The 22887-nt window shown below is 39.5% G+C and overlaps 1 protein-coding gene across 3 annotated transcripts in view; it reads left to right on the top strand.

Moving 5' to 3' along the window:
- Nucleotides 1-22887, top strand: part of TAFA1 (TAFA chemokine like family member 1) — a 928543-nt gene that overhangs the window by 69685 nt on the left and 835971 nt on the right. For all 3 annotated transcript variants that reach the window (XM_081528460.1, XM_081528462.1, XM_081528463.1), the window contains exon 3: nucleotides 22577-22730. The gene's annotated coding sequence lies outside the window, so the exon portion shown is untranslated. The remainder of the gene's footprint in view (nucleotides 1-22576; nucleotides 22731-22887) is intronic.

The raw sequence follows: 22887 nt of genomic DNA, 5'->3' as shown, positions 1-22887 counted from the left end.
TTAGATCTTACAGACAGAGTGCCTGAAAAACTCTGGACAGAGGTTTGTTACATTATACAGAAAGCAGTGATCAAAACCATCCCCAAGAAAAAGAAATGTGAAAAGGTAAAATGGTTGTCTGAGAAGGTCTTACAAATAGTTGAGGAAAGAAGAGCAGCAAAAGGCAAAAGAGAAAAGGAAAGATACAGCCATCTGAATGCAGAGTTCCAAAGAATAGTAAGGAGAGATAAAAAAAAAAAAAAAAAGCCTTCCTAAGTGAACACTGCAATGAAATAGAGGAAAACAAGAGAATGGAAAAGACTAGAGGCCTCTTCAAGAAAATTGGAGATACCAGGAAACATTTCATGCAAAGATGAGCAAAATAAAGGACAGAAACAGCAAGGACCTAAAAGAAGTAGAAGAAATTAAGAAGTGGTGGCAAGAATATGCACAAGAGCTATACGAAAAAGATCTTAATGACCCGGATAACCACGATGGTGTGATCACTCAGCTAGAGTCAGACATCCTGGAGTGCAAAGTCAAATGGACCTGAGCAAGCATCACTACAAACAAAGCTAGTGGAGGTGATGGAATTCCAGCTGAGGTATTTCAAATCCTAAAAGATGATGCTGTGAAAGTGCTGCACTCAATATACCAGGAAATTTGGAAAACTCAGCAGTGGCCACAGGACTGGAAGAGGTCAGTCTTCGTTCCAATCCCAAAGAAGGACAATGTCAAAGACATTTCACATGGTAGCAAGGTAATGCTCTAAATCGTTTAAACTAGGCTCCAGTAGTACATGAACTGAGAACTTCCAAATGTTCAAGCTGGATTTAGAAAAGGCAGAAGAACCAGAGATCAAATTGCCAACATCCGCTGGATCATCGAAAAAGCAAGAGAGTTCCAGAAAAACATTTATTTCTGCTTCATTGACCACGCCAAATCCTTTGACTGTGTGGATCACAACAAACTGTGGAAAATTCTTAAAGAGATGGAAACAGCAGACCACCTGACCTGCCTCCTGAGAAACCTGTATGCTGGTCAAGAAGCGACAGTTAGAACTGGACATGAAACAGTGGACTGGTTCCAAATTGGAAAAGGAGTACGTCAAGGCTGTATATTGTCAACCTACTTTTTTACCTTCTCTGCAGAGTACATCATGCAAAATGCTGGACTGCATGAAGCACAAGCTGGAATCAAGGTTGCAGGGAGAAATGTAAATAGCCTCAGATATTCAGATGATACCACCTTTTAGGAGAAAGAAAAGAGGAACTAAAGAGGCTCTTGATGAAGGTGAAAGAGGAGAGTGAAAAAGCTGGCTTAAAACTCCACATTCATAAAACTAAGATCATGGCATCTGGTCCTGTCACTTCATGACAAATAGATGGGGGAAACAGTGTAAACAGTGAAATACTTTATTTTCTTGGGCTCCAAAATCACTGCAGATGGTGATTGCAGCCATGAAATTAAGACATTTGCTCCTTGGAAGGAAAGCTATGACAATTCTAGATAGAGTATTAAAAAGCAGAGACATTACTTTGACGACAAAGGTCCATATAGTCAAAGCTATGGTTTTTTCAGTAGTCGTGTATGGATGTGAGAGTTGAACCATAAAGAAGGCTGAGTGCCGCAGAATTGATGCTTTTAACTGTGGTGTTGGAGAAGACTCTTGAGAGTCCTTTGGACTGCAAGGAGAGCAAACCAGTCAAATTCTAAAGGAAATCAGTCCTGAATATTCATTGGAAGGACTGATGCTGAAGCTGAAGCTCCAATACTTTGGCCATCTAATGCAGAGTCAACTCTGGAAAAGACCCTGATGCTGGGAAAGATTGAAGGTGGGAGGAGAAGGGGATGACAGATGATGAGATGGTTGGCTGGCACCAGTGACTCAAAGGACAGGAGTCTGAGCAGACTCCAGGAGATGGTGAAGGACAGGGAAGCCTGGCCTGCTGCAGTCCATGGATCACAAAGAGCTGGACACAACTGAGTGACTGAACAACAACCACCATGGAAAGAGAAAGGAGAAAAGAGTGTGCTAAGGGAGGATTTTATATCTTATAACATGAACATTTTGATTTTCCTTTTTTTTAAAATCAAAGTTTGACTGCTTTGAATTTTAAAATCGTTAGATTATCAATTCTCCAGGGTACGTCCCAACCCAGGGATCAAATCCAGGTCTCCTGCATTGCAGGCAGATTCTTTACTATCTGAGCCACCAGGAAAGCTCTAGATTATGAATGGTGATTTAGATTCAGAATTATGGTTTGGACAAATAGTACATTTGGGAAGTTGACACTGGAAAGAAATCATAATGAAAAGTTAGACATTTCTAAACCAATCCCTTCTAATCCTGTTAGTTATGATTAGGCAGATACATACCAGTTCACAGAGGAAAAAAGAAGAGTTTTTGTCCTTTACAGAATCTCAATTCTAGAAAGAAATAGGCTTAGAACTTGACTTTTTTCTTTAGACTAACAGATTCCTCAGATTAAAGTCAGGATGACTAAAGGCTGGTGGGGAAAGTTTTCTGTAGTTGAAGGAATTATGCATATGCAGACATTAAATATCTATGTAACTGTCTGTCTAGAGGCACATTTGTAAATTAACAGTGATTCATGTTAAAGATTTATACTTTTAAAATGATTTATGCCGTTACGTGTTGACATCAGACTTTTCGCTGAATCTTAATATTTCACATTGTAATGCTTGATTAGATTGAATATTGAACATGAGAATGAGTACCAACATTTACAAAAAATGACATAATTTATTTTGTGAAACCAATTCCAAATGTGGGACTTGAATTAATTCATCAAGAATATCAATAAGCTGATAGATTAGGGGCATTTTCATTTCAATCATAATCTTTAAACTATAGTCACAGAAAAATTACTTATAAAGCAGCCATATGTGTGATTAATAGGTTGGTAGTGGTACTAATTACTCATTAGAATGCAAGGACTAAAATACCCTAGGACTTGAGAAAATATAGTGATTTTCATTACAAGTGTAGGCTTGGTCCCAAATTCTCAATGAGATTGTATTCTGAGCTTCAAAGTCACAGTTTTGATCTGAAATGAGAGGGAAATTATCTTAGGAAGGCCTCAAGTTACTCTAACATAATAAGACCTTTCTTTAGTATATTCTTATTTAATCAAAAGTCCCTACCTTAAGATAAAGAAGCAGGTTTCTATCTGTCTACATATATTTTAAAAGTTAAAAATTTGAAATATGTAATTTATTTTAATCTATTGAATGCTTGATCATCTACAGATAAGGTAAATGTTCCTCCACTCCCCATGGCTAATTGCATGGGTGGTCTCTGTGGCTGTTTAAACAGTAAAACCAAAATTTAAGATTCATAAATTCAATTGGACATCAGATTAGCAGCATTAATCATCATTAGAAGACAAATAGTGCATGTAAGGATGACTTTCTTATATATTAAAAATATTTTCTCCATCATTACCACTGAACACTGCAGCTCAGAGTAAAGGAAAACCTGCTGTTAGGTAACGGTGAATATCCTAAAGTGTTACTTTTTGCACTTTTTATGTGCTTCAGATTAGTTGAAACACTTCAGCTGTTTAGTAGTGACAGGGACTCAGTGAAGCTGGGATAGTGTCTTATTTTATATTCAGGATATATAGTAGGCACTCAGTAATGTCTGATGAATGAAAAAGCCAGGAATCTGATTTTCCTGTGGGCTCCTCACCTTCTTTCTGTTCCATGACTACAAACTACAGTACTTTCTGATGCACCGAAGAGAACGCTTAATTATGCGCCACCCAAGAATTTAGAGAAAATGTATCATTGGAAAAGACCCTGATGCTGGGAAAGATTGAAGGCAAAAGGAGAAGAGGGTGGCAGACGATGAGGTGGCTAGATAACATCACCGACACAATGAACATGAGTTTGAGCCAACTCAGGGAGATAGTGAAGGACAGGGAAACCTGGCATGCTGCCAGAGGTTTCATGGGGTTGCAAAGAGTCTGACACAACTTAGTTGCTAAACAACAATCAATACAAATCCATCAGTGCCACTGAAAGAATACATTTGCCAATAGGAAATCAGTATCATCGTCATTCACGTGAAAGACTTTGAATTTGAATTCAAATATAGAATTTGAATTCGATATTTCTGTAATTCCACTTTACAAATAAATCTAAGTAAAATGATAAAGTTGAAAAGGATGAATATCCTGAAAGAAACCTTAATATAAGATGCAGTCTGAAGGACATCAGATTATTTTATGTTTTGGATTACACAATCATGTTAGAGTTCTACGTAGGAACTATAATTTTCACATGAGTAACAACCATTAATTTTCACAGGTTAACAGCAACAACAAAACACCCCACCCCTCAAAACACTTTCATTTTAATTAAGCACCTTAGAGATAAGTGCTGTGAATCATAGGGGTGTTTGCTCTTAACACTGGATACACAATAGAGATCTTGATGCTTTAATTATAATTTTTTAAAAGTCAGGGAGCATTCTAAATATATTACTATTACAAATAGTTTAAAAACATTGATTGACACACCAAGTTAATATTTTGAGATGTGAGAGAATTTTACTTTGTGAGTGATGAATCTTGTGAAACTTTTGCCTGTGTGGTAAAATGAAAGTTCAGCAGTCCTTCCCTGTTCATGGGATGTTAGGGAAGGGCAGCAAAATCCCCAATACCATAAAGAATTAATACAGAACAGAATGATGAGGAAAATAATATGGACATTAATTTGGATCTTTTTCTATCCATAAAGTATCTAGTGTATTCTTCTAGTAAGATGATCTAGCTTTAATAAATGAATACATAGTAGGCCATAGTACCTTTTCTTGAAGAGGTAAATTATAATTCTACTTCCTTTTTCTTCCAAGAGAAATTTGACTAAAATGACTTATCATTCTGCAGTGACAGGGGGTCAACATTCCAGGGATAATGGGAAACTGAAATAATTGTTCTTATACTTGAAATTTCGACTCCTGACATCTCAGAAGACCCACAGAAACAAATACGTTGGTCATGCAAGGCACTTCCTAAACCTACTGAATTAAGAGAGATGACCACATTTGTAAAGTCTTAGTGCTGTCTGAAAACGTGAAATTAGGGGAAGACATTTATAGCATTTTAGGGTACAGGCTGGGTGATTTTATGGGCAGTCTTCCAAGGTAGGAAACTGTGACTGGGCAGAGTCTATGACCTAATAGCTCTGGACTGGTGAACAGAGCGACATGAGGGTCTTCAAGACACCTTGATGAGCAAGATGTTAGTCTTGCTGAGTAAACTATCTTAGTTTACACTCTTACCTTCCAAGATCAGGTGTTTCTTGGAGTAAGCCTCTAGGTAATATTTGTTTGTTCTAAGTATTTTTTATTGTAGAGGAAACATACCCCACTCAAGATTATGTAATATGGGGAGAAGGAATTATATTGTGTGACAGGCAGCCTCTAAAATGGCTCCAATGATCCCTGCCTGTGAGTGTTCATGCCCTTATATAATCTCTGCCTTTGAGCCTGGGTTAGTCTAAATGGTTTCTATGACTATGCTATGCTATGCTATGCTAAGTCACTTCAGTCGTGTCCGACTCTGTGCGACCCCATAGACAGCAGCTCACCAGGCTCTGCCGTCCCTAGGATTCTCCAGGCAAGAATACTGGAGTGGGTTGCCATTTCTTTCTCCAGTGCATGAAAGGGAAAAGTGAAAGTGAAGTCGCTCAGTCGTGTCCGACTCTTAGCGACCCCATGGACTGTAGCCTACCAGGCTCCTCTGTCCATGGGATTTTCCAAGCAAGAGTACTGGAGTGGGGTGCCATTGCCTTCTCCGTTTCTATGACTAGAATAGGGGAAAAAAACCAAAGAAAACAAAAACCATGATGGATTGTTACCTCAGATTGGATTATAAAACATTGTGATTTCCATATTGCTATTCCTTCTTTTGCTTTTTGTAGCCCTTGCTCTGGGGAAAATAAGCTGCTGTTATTATGAGTAGCCCCTTGGAGAGGTCCAAGTGGCAAGAAATTTGTGTGCCCAGCCAACAAACGCCAAGGCCATGAGGCCTGCCAACAGTGTGAGTAAGTTTGGTGTCAGATCCTCCTCTAGTTAAAATGTGAGAAGACTGTAGACCCAGCTGATGCACCCTTGTGAGGCCTTGATGCCCTGCTGACCTGTGCCCAGATTCATGACCATCAGACACCATTAAATAATAAATCCTTGTTATTTTAATTTACTGTTCTGGGATGATTTCTTAGGTAGCATTAGATAGCTAACACAGGTTGGTTTCACGTCTCAGGATGCGTGAGAATACTTTCTACTGAGATGTCTGCTTTTTTCAAAATAAGTGAATTTATTGGCTGAACTACTGGTTATATTTACTAACTCTATTAGCATGATAATGAGACTTGAGAGCAATACATCATGTTATGTTCATTTTTATTTATTTTTTCTTTTGAAAAATTGTTTGTTTGGCTGTCCTGGGTCTTACCTGTGAATGCAGTATCTTTAGTGGCAGCATGGGAATTCTTTAAGTGTGGCCTGTGGGATCCAGTTTCCAGACCAGGGGTTGAACCCAGGCCCCCTGCATTGGGAGTGTGGAGACTTAGCCACTGGACCACCAGGGAAGTCCCCATCATGTTATGTTTATTAGGAACATTTATTCCTTCTGCTCTGTAGAACATGGCCATATTTGAAGCAGATAGTAACTACTCTATGAAGAAACAGCTAAAGGGACTGATATGGAGTTAATGGGTCCTTCATGAGCATCCTCAATTAGTGCCTTGAAAAGAGTTTCTGTCTACCCTGGAGCATTTTCCTTCAGCTTTGTCTCTTTATCACCTGGTGAGCGGGAAGTTTGCTTGAGAAGGGTAGATGTATGCCTGAGACCTGCTTCAAAAGCAGGATTTCCCAGCCTTAGCCTCAAAGGAGCATTGCCAGATGCTGCTTGGCAGTGAATCCTGACCCTCCCATTGTCTGTGATCCCCTCCACACCATCCACACACCAGCTGCTTGAAGGAAACAATTTCCTTCTCTCATCACCAGCCCAGGCAAATCCAGGTCTTGGGAGGCAGATGTTTCTCAGAACTTTATCATTTTTTAAACGTAAAAGAAAGTGTCAAGAAGGTTATTCTGACAAAATTTTAAAAGACACATGGTCACTGAATGGGACAAGGAAACCTAGAGTGTAAACTCTGTAAGAAATGACTTCTCGGGTAATTTGTAAACAGACAGTTGCCAACATTGTTCTGAAGATTTTCAAGATAGTGACTTCCTCCAAGCCGCGGCTAAGAAGTTAATGAGTTCAACTGCTGCTGCTGGGGCTACGAGACAGGAAAGAACAATCAGAATGTATTTGGGTTCCATGTGTCTCCCAATCAGCTTTGGTCTCAAATGTGGATTCAGACAGAGTGGGGCTAAATTCCATTTGTTTCAGATATGCAACTTACTTTTGGCCATACTCATGGACTTTGATTGTTTGCTTTTGGATTCATGGAATTTATTAGCTCTTTGCATCTTTATTTTCTTTTCTCCATCTACTAACTTTTGTGCCCATGTGTCTCCACTTTCACAATGTCTGCGAAGATGTTGAACAAGAAAAAAGAAACTAATGGCCCAGGTGACCCCTGTTGACTATCTATGGACAAATGTGCATAGAGCAGGCGCTATGCAAATTGTACCATGCCTTTGTCCACCTGTCCTTACAATAGCAATGTCCTTCTGGAGAGTGCGATCTCAGCGGCACTCCTCACACTAGCTGTGTGGCTTTGCTTGTTCTGCTGTCAGTGCCTCATTTTTATTACCTGCAGTCTATTCTGCCAATGTGAAGAACTTAACTCATACACAATTCATACTGAGAGTCTTTGCAAGCCATTTCTGAGATTTTTATTTAGGAAAGTCAGTGGCTTATGTGTTGGGGATTCTGTTCATATTTTCTAATTTGCTGTATTCCTTTATTCAGGTGTGCTGTTTCTAATTCTGCTATGAAGTTGGCTTCCATCTGCAAAGCTTCAGGGCCCCCAAATGTCTATGTTTTCTATACTGTTCTGGGGCTGAGGCATCCAAGGCCACAGTCTGAATCATTACATCAGAGAAGAAAGGTATTGAGCCTTCAGTAGCCTAAACCCTAGGGTAGATGAGTCTCCTGGGTAATCAAGAAATTCTAACTAGTTTCTCAGGCCAGGTTCAGGATGAGGGCATTCAACAAAGCAGGGTGTACTTAGACCTTGAAGGTGGAAGAGGCAGAGCTTTGGGGTAAAGGTTGGTAATGGGATGCTCCTGGAGGGCTAGAGCTTTAATCAAAAGGCTAGTTAGTAGTAAAGTGGTTCCCAAATGGGCAGTACATTAGAATGCACATGTGATCTTTTAAAACATACTGAAGCTGGTTTCTACTCCAGACATTCTAATTCCATTATGTGCAGTGTTACCTGGCACAAAGATTTAAAAAAAAAAAAATCACCATCAATTTTAATTACAGCAAAGGCTGAGAACCACTGGAGTAATGGTCAAAGGCTTGAGCTTTAAAATCAGATCTTAGTTCAAATTCCAACTTTACCACTAGACTACATGACTCTGGTCTAGTTTTTCAACATCTCTGAACTTGGGTGGTTTTTTTTTCCCTTTTCTTTCTTTTTTCTTCCCTCCCACCCTCTCTTCCTTCCTTCTTTTTTTTCTTTTGTAAACTGTAGAAAATAATAATATCTGGCATATGTGGTTACTAATATTAACATTAAATGTATGTTTATTAGTGTCCAGCACACAGTGAGTTCTCAGAGGACATTAGCTAGTGTGCTACTGCCAGAGTTTCAGCGTTAGGAAAGGGCTTCATGGTGGCTAAGGCAAAGCGTACTTAAGACAGTGTAGCATGGAGAAAAACGAGGCTTTCTTCCTACTCTGGCTTCTCCCTCTGGCTGCTTCCAGGAATCAGGCAGGGGGAGTATTTGACAAAATCGCTATCTGTTATTCCCCAAGGGTTCCACCTTACAGGGTCTCATCAATCAACCCATCTGACTTATTACCATATGTGTAATTCTGAGGTTTGTGTCAGAGGAACAAGTTTGTCATGGTTGGTCTAATTATGGGAAAATCAGATAATATATATTACACATGTATTTTTATGGCAGGTCATTTAGAAAATATGCTCTGTTTCTGATAATTTAACAAAAGAGAGAAGTGGTCAAGGTTTAATTAAACCATTTTAAGGTGCACATTGGACTCATAATTTGTGGATTCAGATATTTCAAATCTGTGTTGAAAACAGCTGAGAATATACTCAGGACTGTCAGTATTTAATTTGTAGAAAGATGTGTGTATTTTAGATCCACATTGTCCTTTATTTCATTTTTAACTAGAGCTAAGTATACATTTTGTAGACACTCCTATTATTGTTAGCAGATGGCTGCATTCATACTAATGAACAGTGTCTTTTTTTAATTAAACTTTTCAATTTGAAATGATTATGATTATATAAAAAAGTAGATTCATATGCAGTTGCAAGAAATTAAATGAACTGTTTCCCCAGTTTTCCCCAATGGTAAAACATGACAAGCTATAGTACAATATCACACCAGTATATTTTTTTTAATTAAAATTTAAAATTTATATTGGAGTATAGTTGACTTGAGGCTTCCCAGGTGGCTCAGTGGTAAAGAATCTGCTTGCCAGTGCAGGTTAAATTCCTGGGTTGGGAAGATCTCCTGGAAGAGGAAATGGCAACCCAGTCTGGTATTCTTTCTTGGAGAATCCCATAGACAGAGGAGTCTAGCGGGCTACAGGCAAGGGGTTGCGAAGAGTTGGACACAACTGAGTGACTGAGCACACCTGTATAGCTGACTTGCAATGTTGTGTCAGTTTCAGGTACACAGCAAAGTGACTCAGGTGTTCATATATTTATTCTCTTTTAGCTTCCCCATATTCTTTATTACAGAATATTGAGTAGAGTTCCCTGTGCTATACAGTAGGTTCTTATTGATTGTGTAGTTTAAACATATTACAGTGTATAAGATAATCTCAAGCTATAGTTTATCCCTCCTTGCATCCCACTTTAACCCTTTGGAAACCATAAGTTTGTTTTCTAAGTCTGTGAGTTTGTTTCTGTTTTGTAAATGAGTTCATTTACGTCATTTTTTATTCCACGCATAAGTGATATCTCTGGATATTTCTCCTTTTCTGTCTGACTTTTTTCACTTGGTATGATCATGTCCAGGTGCATCCACATTGCTGGAAAAGGTATTATTTCATTCTTTTTTTTTTTTTTTTGAGTTGCTGAGTAATAATCCATTGCAAATATGTACCACATCTTCTTTATCCATCCAGTGTCAATGGATATTTTCCTTGCTTTCATCTTTTGCTATTGTCAATAGTGCATGAAATTTGGGATGCATGTGTCTTTTCACATTATACCTTTCCTCCTCATATAGGCCTAGGAGTGGGATTGGCACATCATGTAGTAGCTCTATTTTTAGGTTTTTTTAAAAGAATCTCCACACTATTTTCCATTTGGCTGTTACCAATTTCCACTCCCTAAAACAATGCATAGGACTGTTGCCTTTTCTCCATGCCCTCTCCTGCATTTATTGTTTGTAGATTTTTGATGATAGCCATTCTGATAGGTGGAAGGTGATACTATGTTGTAGTTTGGATTTGCATTTCTCCGTTAATGAGGCATGTGGATCATCTTTTCATGTATTTTATATATATATATATATATATATATATATATATAACTGGTGTGCACTTAATTTACCTATTGAGATTGGCTTCTTGACTATCTGCTTGTTTTGAACATTTTTTTGATTGCCTACCCACGGACATTTCTCAAGGACAGATATGCTTTACAGCCCCACAGGCCTTGGAAATATGAAGTGACCAGAAGCAATGGTTAGAAAGTTGTTGTTCCAGGAAATGTCCACAGGGTGGCAGCACTTCTCAATGTCCCTCTAGGATTCCCGGGGCAACCAGTGGGCTGTGCTTACTCGCTCAGTCGTGTGCGACTCTTTGCGATCCCATGGACAGTAGCCCACCAGGGTCCTCTGTCCATGGGAATTCTCCAGGCAAGAATACTAGAGTGGGTTGCCATGCCCCGCTCCAGGAGATCTTCGCAACCCAGGGATGGAACCCAGGTCTTCCGTGTTGCAGGCGGATTCTTTACCAGATGAGCCACCAGGGAAGCCCTAGAGAAAGTCGTGTTCCTGGGTTGTGGATTAGAGTGGAATGGGTCAGAAGAAACAGCCCAGAGCTAGTGTCTCTTTGCTTCGTCCCCCTTACTCTTTACTCCCAGACAAATCCAGCCCAGATGGTCCACCATCCTTTGGGAACACTAGGCTTGGTTGAGCTGGGGGAAGGCCCCCTGGGATGTGGAGACTGGGATCCCATGCACAGGGGACCAGGCACTCCAGGTCCAGGGTGTCTGATTTGCTGGCACATCCTTTCCAGCTCCCTCAGCTCCACCCCAGTCCTGCCTTGGGGCCAAGGCTGCTCAGGCTCCAGTGATATGACACCAGCCCAGGTCAGCCAGGCCTGAGGGGAATACCATGGGCATTTTTCTTTTTAAATTTGATTTTTATTTTATATTGAAATATAGTTGATTTAAAATGTGTTTTTTTTTTTTTTTTTCATTGTAAGGCAATCCCGATTCACTTACACATACAGAGACCACACTATTCCTTTGGATTTTTTTTCCCCAAACCTGTTATTACAGTGTGTTCAGTAGAGTTTCCTGTACTATATAGCAGGTCCTTATTGATTACCTTGTTCAAATGTATTACTCTGTAAAGGTTCATCCCAACCTCCTTATTAACTCCTCATCCCTTAGAACTGTCTTCTTTGGTAACCATAAGTTAGTTTTCTAAGTCTGTGAGTCTATTTGTGTTTTGTAAATGAGTTTACATCTCTTGTAAGTGATATAATAGGCTATCTGTCCTCTGTCTGACTTCCTTCACTTAGTATGACCATGTCCAGGTCCATCCGCATTGCTGGAAAAGGCATTATCACATTCTTTTTGATGGCTGAGTTATATTCCATTGTATATATGGACCACATCTTCTTTATCCTTCCATCAGTTGACACTTTGCTTGCTTCCATGTCTTGACTGTCTCAGTAGTGCTGCGGTGAACGTTGTGGGTACATATGTCTTTTCGAATTCTATTTTTTCTTGGCATCTAGGCCTGGGAGTGGGATTGCTGGATCATGCAGTAGCTCTATTTTTAGTTTTTTAAATGAACCTCTTTTCCATCATGGATGTCACCATTTTATATTTGTAAAAACAGCCTAAGAGGGTTCCCTTTTCTCCATGCACTCCCCCACATTTATTGTTTGTAGACTTCTTGATGCTGGCCATTCTGACTCATTCCAGATGATACCTTGTTGGAGTTGATTTGCACTTCTCTGATAATGAGCCAGTTGGGGCATTTTTCATGGACTTAAAAAAACAAAACAAAAATGTGCATTTAATTTGCCTCTTGAAATGGGCTTCTTGAAGGTCTGCCCTGTTTGGAACTGTTTTCCAGTTACCTACTCCAGGACATTTCTTGAGGGCAGGTGTGATTTACTGACCTGCAGGCCTTAGAAGTAATGAAGTGCTCAGAAACACCAGTTTGAAAGTTGTTGTTACAGAAAATGTCCACAAGGCGGCAGCATTTCTTGATGCCCCACTCAGGTTGCTTGGACAAGGAGAGCTAAAGACAAAGTCCTGTTACTGGGTTGTAGATTAGGGGGACCAGGAATATGCTAGAAGAAACAGCCCCGGGCTCATGTTTTATACTTCGTCCCCCTTACCCTTCACTCCCCAGACAAATTCTAAGCATTTCGCCGAGAGCACTATGTTGAGGGTGCCATCATACTTAGGGGAGGTGACTCCCAGGAAGGAGCCTGCCAGGGGGAACCCCACCAACAGGAGACTTGAAGAGCAAGGAACTTTTCAAAGCTCTTCCAGCCCCAAGAGTCCACTGTCCTTCGAATGCACTAAGTTTGATTGAGCTGTTGGAGAGCCTGCCTGTATCTAGAAATTGGGGTTCCATCTACAAGGGACCAGACCCTCCAGGTCCAAAGGGGGCTAATTTGCTGGCAGGTACTGTCCTTCCCTCTCAGCTCCACCCCAGTCCTGCCTTTGGAACCAAGGCTGCTGAGGCTCTGGGATGTGATATCAGCTCAGTTCCCCCATTCCTTAGGGGAATATTATTGTGGTTTATTTTCTCTTTAAATCAATTAATGGTGTTGGAATGCTTCCTGAGCTCCATTGCTGCTGATGAGAAATCCATTATCATCCAAATTGTTTTCCTTAGAAGTGTCAATTCTTTGTTGCTGTCTTGAGGAATTTTTTGTCTGTAATTTTCAGAAGTTTTGTTGTGATGGATGTTTCTTGGTGCTACAGAATGAAATGTTGCCCCCAAATTTGTATGTTTAAACTCTAACCCACAATGTTACTATATTTTATGATATGGTCTTTAAGGAGATTGTTGTTGTTCAGTGGCTAAGTTGTGTCTGACTCCTTGCAACCGCATGGACTGAAGCACACCAGGCTCCCCTGTCCTTCATTATCTCCTAGAGTTTACTCCAATTCATGTCTCTTGAGTCAGTGAAAACCATCTCATCTGCTGCCCTCTTCTCCTTTTGCAGTCCATCTTCCTCAGCATCAGGGTCTTTTCCAATGAGTTGGCTCTTCACATTAGGTGACCAAAATATTGGAGCTTCAGCTTCAGCATCAGTCATTCCAATCAATATTCAGAGTTGATTTCCTTTAGGATTGATTGGTTTTTATCTCCTTGCTGTCAAAGGGACTGTCAAGAGTCTTCCCCATTACCACAATTCTTCAGCACTCAGCCTTCTTTATGGTCCAACTCTCATATCCATGCATGACTACTGGAAAAACCATAGCTTTGACTAGACGGACTCTTGTTGGCAAAGTGATGCCTTTGCTTTATAATATGCTGTCTAGGTTTGTCATGGCTTTTCTTCCAAAAGCAAGTGTCTTTTGATCTCATGGCTGCTGTCACCATCTTCAGTGATTTTAGAGTCCAAGAAAATAAAGTCTGTCACTGTTTCCATTGTTTTCCCATCTATTTGCCATGAAGTGATGGACTGGTTGCCATGATCTTCATTTTTTGAATGTGGAGTTTTAAGCCAGCTTTTTCACTCTCCTCTTTCACCTTCATCAAGAGCCTCCTTAGTTCCTCTTGGCTTTCTGTCATAAGGGTGGTGTCATCCGCATATCTGAGGTTATTGGTATTTCTCCCAGCAATCTTGATTCCAGCTTATGCTTCATTCAGCCCGGCATTTTGCATGATGTACTCTGTATATAAGTTAAATAAGCAGGGTGACAATATACAGCCTTGACGTACCCCTTTCCCAATTTTGAACCAGTCTGTTGTTCCATGTCCGGTTCTAACTATTGCTTCTTGACCTCCATACAGGTTTCTCAGGAGGCAGGTCAGGTGGTCTAGTATTCCCATCTCTTTCAAAATTTTCCACAGTTTGTCATGATCCACGCAGTCAAAGGCTTTAATGTAGTCAATGAGGCAGAAGTAGATGTTTTTCTGGAATTCTTTTGCTTTTTCTATGATCCAACAGATGTTGGCAATTTGATCTCTGGTTCCTCTGCCTTTTCTAAATCCAACTTGTACATCTGAAAGTTCTCAGTTCATGTACTTTTGAAGGCTAGCTTTAAGGATTTTGAGCATCACCTAACTAGCATGTGAAATGAGTGCATACAAACCCAGGGAACTTACCACTGTGTTGTTCCTTGACTTCCAAAGCCCCCATATCATTTGTCTTCCCTTTCTACTTTTTCCAATCTCTGTATGTTTCTGTCATATGTAATGCCCAGAGTTTTTAGTTGTAGTTGACACAAGGAATAGAAAAAAGTATGTTTACTCCATCTTCCCTGACATGAAAGTCCCTCAAACTCTGTCATTTTAATGGCTAATGCTTTTTAATTTATTACAATGTGCATCTTGACTTTTGTAGATTAGAGAAAACAAACATAAAGTTTCTTTTCATTTGTTTGTTGTCTGAGTCAAGAGAGCACCCTAGAACAGGTGTCAAGCAGCCTTTGGTAATAAAGTTAGCATCACAGTCTCCCAAAAGGAAATGTTGAAAAATATATTGTATATACAATTCAGGGCTGACCTTTTACAGCTCCCTTTAAATTTGTGCATATTATGATGTTTTTTGTTTGTTTGTTTTGTTTTTTAAATCTTGAGTATCTTGTTAGCATACTGCCAGCTACCCATTCTGTTTGGAGTTAAAATCTTTCTCTGGACATTAATGTTGTAGAAAGAGTAGCAATCAGCACTGTAAAATTGTCTTATTTTATAATCAAATGTCCACTAATTACTCCAGTAAGTTAAAAAAACCTTGCTCATTTTTAACCAGGGTTATATTCGTTTTCAGAGGAATAAAAGTCTTCCATCATAAAATATCTCTCCTCCCCTCCCACCTCCCTATTACAAAAAGTTAAGTGTTATTTTATCTGGGTTTTACTATAGGGGTGATATAAATGACCAGATATATTAAGCATAGACTGCTTGGATGCATTCATGGAAGAGAAACTTACAGCCATTTGTCTATGGAGCAATTTTAATCTGCAGTGCCTTGTGCTTGGAAAATTGATGGTCCACTCTGTGGAGTCCCACAGGGAATCATTTGATTCAGTGTTTCCCCCAAGCACTGTCTTACCTTTCACTGGGATTGTGTCCAGGGAATACCCAGTTTTCTCATCCTTCACTGCTCTCAGCTTGGTTCATCTCAGGAAATGTCTTTCTTACTTGTCTTTTCTGGATATATGTGCAAGAGCAGGATTGCCCATGCCTTTGTTTTAACTCTGGTTCACAATTCTTTTCCCTTACAACTTCAGTTACTTTTAGAAATCTCAAAATCTCATTCTCTTCTTAAACTAATATGGGAACAAAGACCTGGGGAGATTAAAGTGGTTTTGTTAAGATATGCATATTGGCAGTGAAAAGAGAGAAGAACTCCAGTTATCTAACCAAAGAAAAATTCTTATTATATTTATATGATTTCTTCTTTCTCTTTTTGTTACATTTCTATAATCTCCCTGGGAACAGAGGAGGAAAGAATAAAACATTACTAACAATGGGCAGAGGAACCAGGGATCAAATTGCCAACATCCGTTGGAACATCGAGAAAGCAAGAGAGTTCCAGAAAAACATCTATTGCTGCTTTATTGACTATGCCAAAGCCTTTGACTGTGTGGACCACAACAAACTCTGGAAAATTGTTAAAGAGATAGGAACACCAGACCACCTGACCTGCCTCCTGAGAAATCTGTATGCAGGTCAGTAAGCAACAGTTAGAACTGGACATGGAAAATGGACTGGTTCCAAGTCGGGAAAGGAGTACGTCAAGGCTGTATATTGTCACCCTGCTTATTTAACTTATATGCAGAGTACATCATGAGAAACGCTGGGCTGGAGGAAGCACAAGCTGGAATCAAGATTGCTGGGAGAAATATCAATAACCTCAGATATCCAGATGACACCACCCTTATGGCAGAAAGTGAAGAAGAACTAAAGAGCCTCTTGATGAAGGTGAAAGAGGAGAGTGAAAAAGTTGGCTTAAAGCTCAACATTCAGAAAACTAAGATCATGGCATCCGGTCCCATGACTTCATGGCAAATAGATGGGGAAACAATAGAAACAGTGGCAGACTTTATTTTCTTGGGCTCCAACATCACTGCAGATGGTGACAGCAGCCATGAAATTAAAAGACACTTGCCCCTTGGAAGAAATGATTTGACCAACCTAGACAGCATATTAAAAAGCAGAGACATTACTTTTGCCAACAAAGGTCTGTCTAGTCAAAGCTTTGGTTTTTCCAGTAGTCATGTATGGATGTGAGAGTTGGACTATAAAGAAAGATGAATGTCAAAGAATTGATGCTTTTGAACTGTGGTGTTGGAGAAGACTCTTGAGAGTCCCTTGGACTGCAAGATCCAACCAGTTCATCCTAAAGGAAATCAGTCCTGAATATTCATTGGAAGGACTGATGCTGAAGCTGAAACTCCAATACTTTGACCACCTGATGCAAAGAACTGACTCATTTGAAAAGACCCTAATGCTGGGAAAGATTGAAGGCAGGAGGAGAAGGGGATGACATGAGCTTGAGTAAACTCTGGGAGTTGGTGATGGACAGGAAGGCCTGGCATACCGCAGTCCATGGGGTCACAAAGAGTCAAACACAACTGAGGGACTGAACTGAACTGAACTTAACAATGGATGATCAATGGTAGGAATAGACCCAAATCGAGAAACATGAACAAAATAATCAGTGACCTCTAATTCAGATTTTGGAAATCTTTGGAACCAGCTCACCTGGTATCAGAATCTGGAGACAGCTTGTGTGAGTCTTCTTTGGTATCCTCACAGAAGTATTCTAAAACATAAACTATAAGTTGACATTTGTTGTAAAATAAATCAGCTCTTTTGATTGAAAGTGACAGAAAGCCAACTAAAAATGCCTGAAATATAAAGGACAAATCATTGGCTCTTGTATTTAAGGAACAGGCTTGAGACACAGGTGTTTAAAATGTGTAGTCAGAAATTTAATTTTCTATGTTCTTTGGCTCTACCTTCCTGTGTTGGCTTAATTTCCAAGTAGGCTCAGTGGTTGCTTTTTGTTATTGTTGTCTTATAAGCAGCATCAGTCTTGCCTCTTACAAGCTTAGAAACTCTAGGAGAATGAAGGTCTTTTTCCTTACAGTCTGAGTAAAGTCATGCACCTTGGTCCTGACTAGAACTGTTAAGATCACGTGCTCATATCTGGACCAGTCAGTAAGGTGAAGGCTGAAATGCTCTGATTAGCCAACCCAGGACTGAATTCCCTGCACGCTTCTTAACTTCAGAGATGGAGTCAGTAAACTTCATAAACTGAGAGTGTAGAATTTTTTCCTCTGAAAGAATATTGAGATGCTATCACCAATAAAGGGGGAAGGGATGCCAGGAAGATAGATTAACATGTATCTGTTACCTATGGAGGAGGTGGTAATGTAGAGAATGAGGTCAGGGAAGAATTATTCCCATGAATGCCAAGGCTATCATTGCTGCTGTTGCTGGGTTAAGTATCTTTTCTGAGCTGGGGATGGGATTCTACAGGTTCAGATTTTTCACTAAATTTGTTTCAGAATATTTCTAAAAGTTTTAATCTGCCTCATCCATTTTATTTAAAACTGTCTTTGTCAAAATATGAGCCTTCAAGAGACATTTAAAAGTAGAAACTTAGTATTTAATTTTACTTTTTCTTCTTTATTTAACAATAAATACCAAGGCTGTATAAACATCCTTGTGAATATACATTATTCTAGCAAAATTACAGGCTAAATAAGTTTGGGGGCTAAGCTGAAAAAGTAACTACCTTTTATAAATACTTTTTTTAATGGAAAAATGAATTTCATGTTCCACATAACTGGTTTACAAATGGACCATTGAAATACAATCCACTCACAAACCCACACTGCTAAGCAATCTGGCAGATGAGTCAATGAACTTTAATTACATGGAACCATTTTGATAAATTTAGTCTTCTTCCTCTACTCAATAACTAAGGATCTACTTGGAGCAAAGTCGGAGCAGATATGATCATACATATAAGAGTTTGGTCAACTGTGTTTATGTGTACAGATGATATAGAAAGGACCATGCTAAACAGAACTCACTATCCTTCCTGGTGAGTATAGAGGAGAGATTAAGAAAGTGTTCGTATGTCCAGGGAATTATCAGAAAATCTTATTTTCATAAAGATAAAAAGATCTTAATGACCCTTAAGATAGTCAGACTCTTTGAGTTGATGACTTTGAAAAAGTCCTTTAGAAGAATATAATTCCCAAGAGAGAACTTCCTAGGAGTGTGGACAAGCAGTCCTGATTGCCCTTGTCTGCTACCTTTGATTTCCTGACTTGTAAGACTAATGGCCATGAAGTAAAACACAGTTCAGTCTTCCAAGGATTTCATCCACTCATTCATTCATCCTTTCATTCACTGAGACACACAGGTCCAAGACTCTGAAAGGTGGGGACAGCCAGCCTCCAACCCCCAAGCTTACATAAACCTTAAATTCTGACATATGCTCAAGCCCCAGTGTGCAGGGAAGTATCATGAGGCCTCATCACAGATGTGGAATCCACCTGAAATCTGAGAAATCCAAGAATAACCAAACAGTTAAACTGAAAAGATGTCCTCAACTGAATCGAAAAGTTGTTTAATTCCAAGGTAATCTCTCAGAAAGCTTTTGTGATGTTGTGCTGGGAAAATAGAGAAACAAATAAGGAAAGATCTCGAATTTACATTCTAATGGAAGAGATTGATGTGAAGAAGTTCATTATAATACAAGGCAGAGAGAAACAGTTGCCATGCTGGCAGTGTAAGCTCTGGGCCAAGGGAGGACTCAGGACAGCTTCAGCCCCACATTCTTGACCTTGTCTGTAAGCTTCTGTCTGACAGCCTTTGGCTCCTACCACTTCTGCCTTCACCTCTGAGGTGAATATCCTACTCTTTGTAGTTCCAGATAAGAAGAATCGCCTGACCCAGAGATTCACAAACTTTCTTGGTTCGTAGTACCTGTAGGCCAAAAGAAATGCCTAACAGTTTTGTTTGTTAAGTAGATTAAAATATATAATGAATTTGTGTCCTAACAACTTAGTAGCCATTTGAAAATATACATGTACTTCAATGAAAAAAATATTCCTTCCATTCTTGCATAACCACAGTTATTTTCTGATGGATGTGTGTGCCTGTTGAGCACTACAGAGCTTTTCAAATCTTGGCATCAGATTGAACATTGACACCCTTATTTCCAGTTCCACAGCGATTTTTGCAGGGCACTAGCTTTTTAGTGCCTGGCATGCTGCAGTCCATGGGGTTGCAAAGTGTCAGAGATGACTGGGCGACTGAACAACAAACAATAACAGCTTTTTATCACAGCAACCTCTGAAAATCCAGCTTTGAGAAGGTAGGATGTCCTCAAAGGAGCTGGAGGTAATGTTAAAGCTGTGGAATGCTGCAAGCTAGTAATTCATGCAGTGTGGGTGGATCTGAAGTATCGTTGTGTTTCTCTTACAAGTTTAAAATCCCCTGTAGCACTCTTATGTTTGTTGCAGTGCCCTGTGCATAATCTGGGAACCAGGATGTTAGCGGTCTTTTCCCTATTCACTTTGGTATAAGAACCTTCTCCTAGTGTTATCCATGGCCTCTATCCCCAAGTCCTGTTTTCACGTTTGGACGGGGAATGAGGAATTTTGCAGGGTCAGAATGTGGACACTGTTGCCAGTAAGCTGGATAAAGATCAGTTGTGTTGAACTGGACTACATCTATGGAGATGAAATATTAAATCTGGAGAGGATGATGGAATACACTTATTACTTGAGGCCAGAATCAACATGGCTTGATGTATTGTTTTTTCATGATTTGGAAGGACTTCTAAGTCTTGAGGTCCTCACCACAATTATTTACTAACATGGTTCTAGTTCATTAGTTCACTGAGGCCCAGTTTATAGATTTATGTTGTCAGAATGCCGATTTTATCTTCACTGCACTGTACAATATACTATTTTCTAATTAGACTAATATGAAATTGGTCTAGAGCTTCAGATGACTTTGGACTGCCTCTGTTTTCTGAAAACAATGAGGAGAATGAGACGTAGGTTTGTGAAAATAAGAAAGCCTACTGAAAATGGGAACCTAAATAGACTTACGAAAGTTCTTTTTCAGGACAGAAAATAGGACCTGTGTAAAGGGGTTAATGTTTCTGAGATATATAATTAGTCCATTTTTTATTTAAGTGAATTGTATTGCTCTGTGATTCCCCATCAATGGAATCCATAGCATTCATTGGCTTAAGGGAAAAGACAGTTATCACTCAGGACAAAGAAATCATTGTTAGACTCTGAGCCTCAGAGAGAATATCCTGGACTCCCTACAACGCTGGTTCTTCAATTTTAGTGAGCATCGGAATCACCTGGAGCGTTTGCTCAGTGATAGATTGCTGGTCCTTATTCCAAAATCTCACCCAGAGTTTCTGATTCAGAAGATCTGGGTTGGGACCCAAGAATTTGCATTTCTGATAATTTCCCAGGTGACACTGATGCTGCTGATTTTGAGAACCACTGCCCCCCTCCCAGAGGACAATAATTCCTCAAGATCAAGTGTACCAAGAGAGAAAGGAGATTTATAAATTTCAGAGTTTCCATTTCCATATCAAAAGCAAAGCCTGGGGTTCTAAAACTGGGTCTTTACTGTAAATAAATGTTGGTAGACATCACCAGACAAGATCTGAAGTCACCTCTGCTGCTGAAGGGAAACAAAGTGACAAAGGAGAGACCTGCTGCCTCTCCCTTCAACCTTAGAGTCTAATTTAAATGGCAAGAAGAAACAATCCTTAGTAAATGCCAGGGAACCAAAGATTATCCAAAGCCAGTGCCCATTTTCTTGCCTTGAAAGGTATCAGTTCTGTCATGTAAACTTTTCTGCTATAGTGTTTCAGTACTTCTTTCTATTGCTATTAGGTTTTCTCCTATGCATAAAGAATTATTCTTACTTCAGAATCCAAGATCTAGCTTTATGCAAGTTTCACATACTTGAGCACTGAATTCACTGACGACTTAAAATAAGATATCACTCTATTGCCAAATGAATCAGTGTTTTGCAAAGTATCAAATATCTCCCATTTTTGTATGAACAGAAGGTTCATTCAGGACTTTTAATTGTTAAGAAGCTTCCTTCTGTTTCCCACTGAGGACAAAAGTTATATTCTTTCTGCAATGGGTACAACCCTGCAATGGCATTCTTTTCCTATTTGGATATGACAGATACCCTCTCAGGAACTAAACTCATTTCTGCACAATGTACTTGAGACTTGCAGAAGTAAACCACAATTTATCTCCTTTAAATAGCACTCCCCAGTTCAGAGCATAAGGCAGATAACCTCAATGTGAACTTTGCCTATGGATGTTTATCTTCAGCCTCCAAGTTATATGGATTTATTCCCATAATATACAGACCATTTTGCAGATAATGTCGAGAGCAAACATTTTATTACTGATTTCTTGTAAATTACACATGACTGTGTTTTAATGGATTTTCCTTCCAAGCCTCAGTCTCACTCAGTTATACAGATTTTTATTATGATCTTGAATACTGACTTTTAATTATGCACTGGTTAACAAAACAAATAAGGCTGTTATTTCCATCAGGGGAGCGTTAAAGATGGAGGGTATCTTTTGACATCCCTCCTGCTTTCCCATCCCAGTACTGTTTTTTAAACATCACCCACACCAGGCATAAAAATGTTAAAATCTCACATAACTTTAAGAAGACCCTGGAGCAGTTTTTAATTATGTTTATCGCAAAGGATACATGGCTTACAGTAATGATAGTTGAAGGGCACCTTAACAGTCATATTCAGCAGTAAGAACTGTTCAAAGGGGCCTAGGATGCATTATTTCCAGCTCAGTAAAAGACAGACTAGAAAACATACTTTAAATTGAAGCCAAAAAACGTAGGCAGTCCAATGAACTTCCTGACCACAAGGATATCAGGGGAAACAAGTCTTTAAAAAATCCAAGGACTACCCTCCTCTCTTTCTGGTATGTTTCAGTTCTTAAGATGGCCTTGTAGAAACTCAGCATCTGATAGCAAAGGCCCAAGAGTCCTGAAAATCTGAAGTCAGCATCCAGAAATGATGACCCCCCGCCCAACACCACTCTCATTCGAAGACCCAGTGATCTCATCTTTGAAGATAAAAAGAAGTGGTAAGGAATTTCTATAGGGCGTTTATATTTTTAGATTCTGTTTCTGAGTTTGAGGAGGGTTAAAGCCTTTTGAAATATCTTCCTGGCCATTCAGGCAGGAAAAATAGGTCAAGAGCTCAGTAAGACCAAGGAGATCAGTGGTTTATTTCTGTATGCC

This window comes from Giraffa tippelskirchi, chromosome 9 (assembly GCF_054371585.1).
Source record: "Giraffa tippelskirchi isolate mGirTip1 chromosome 9, T2T-mGirTip1v1.2.pri, whole genome shotgun sequence".
NCBI lineage: Eukaryota > Metazoa > Chordata > Mammalia > Artiodactyla > Giraffidae > Giraffa > Giraffa tippelskirchi.
Note: the sequence above shows the minus strand (reverse complement) of the source record. Positions and strands in the feature narration are given on the sequence as shown.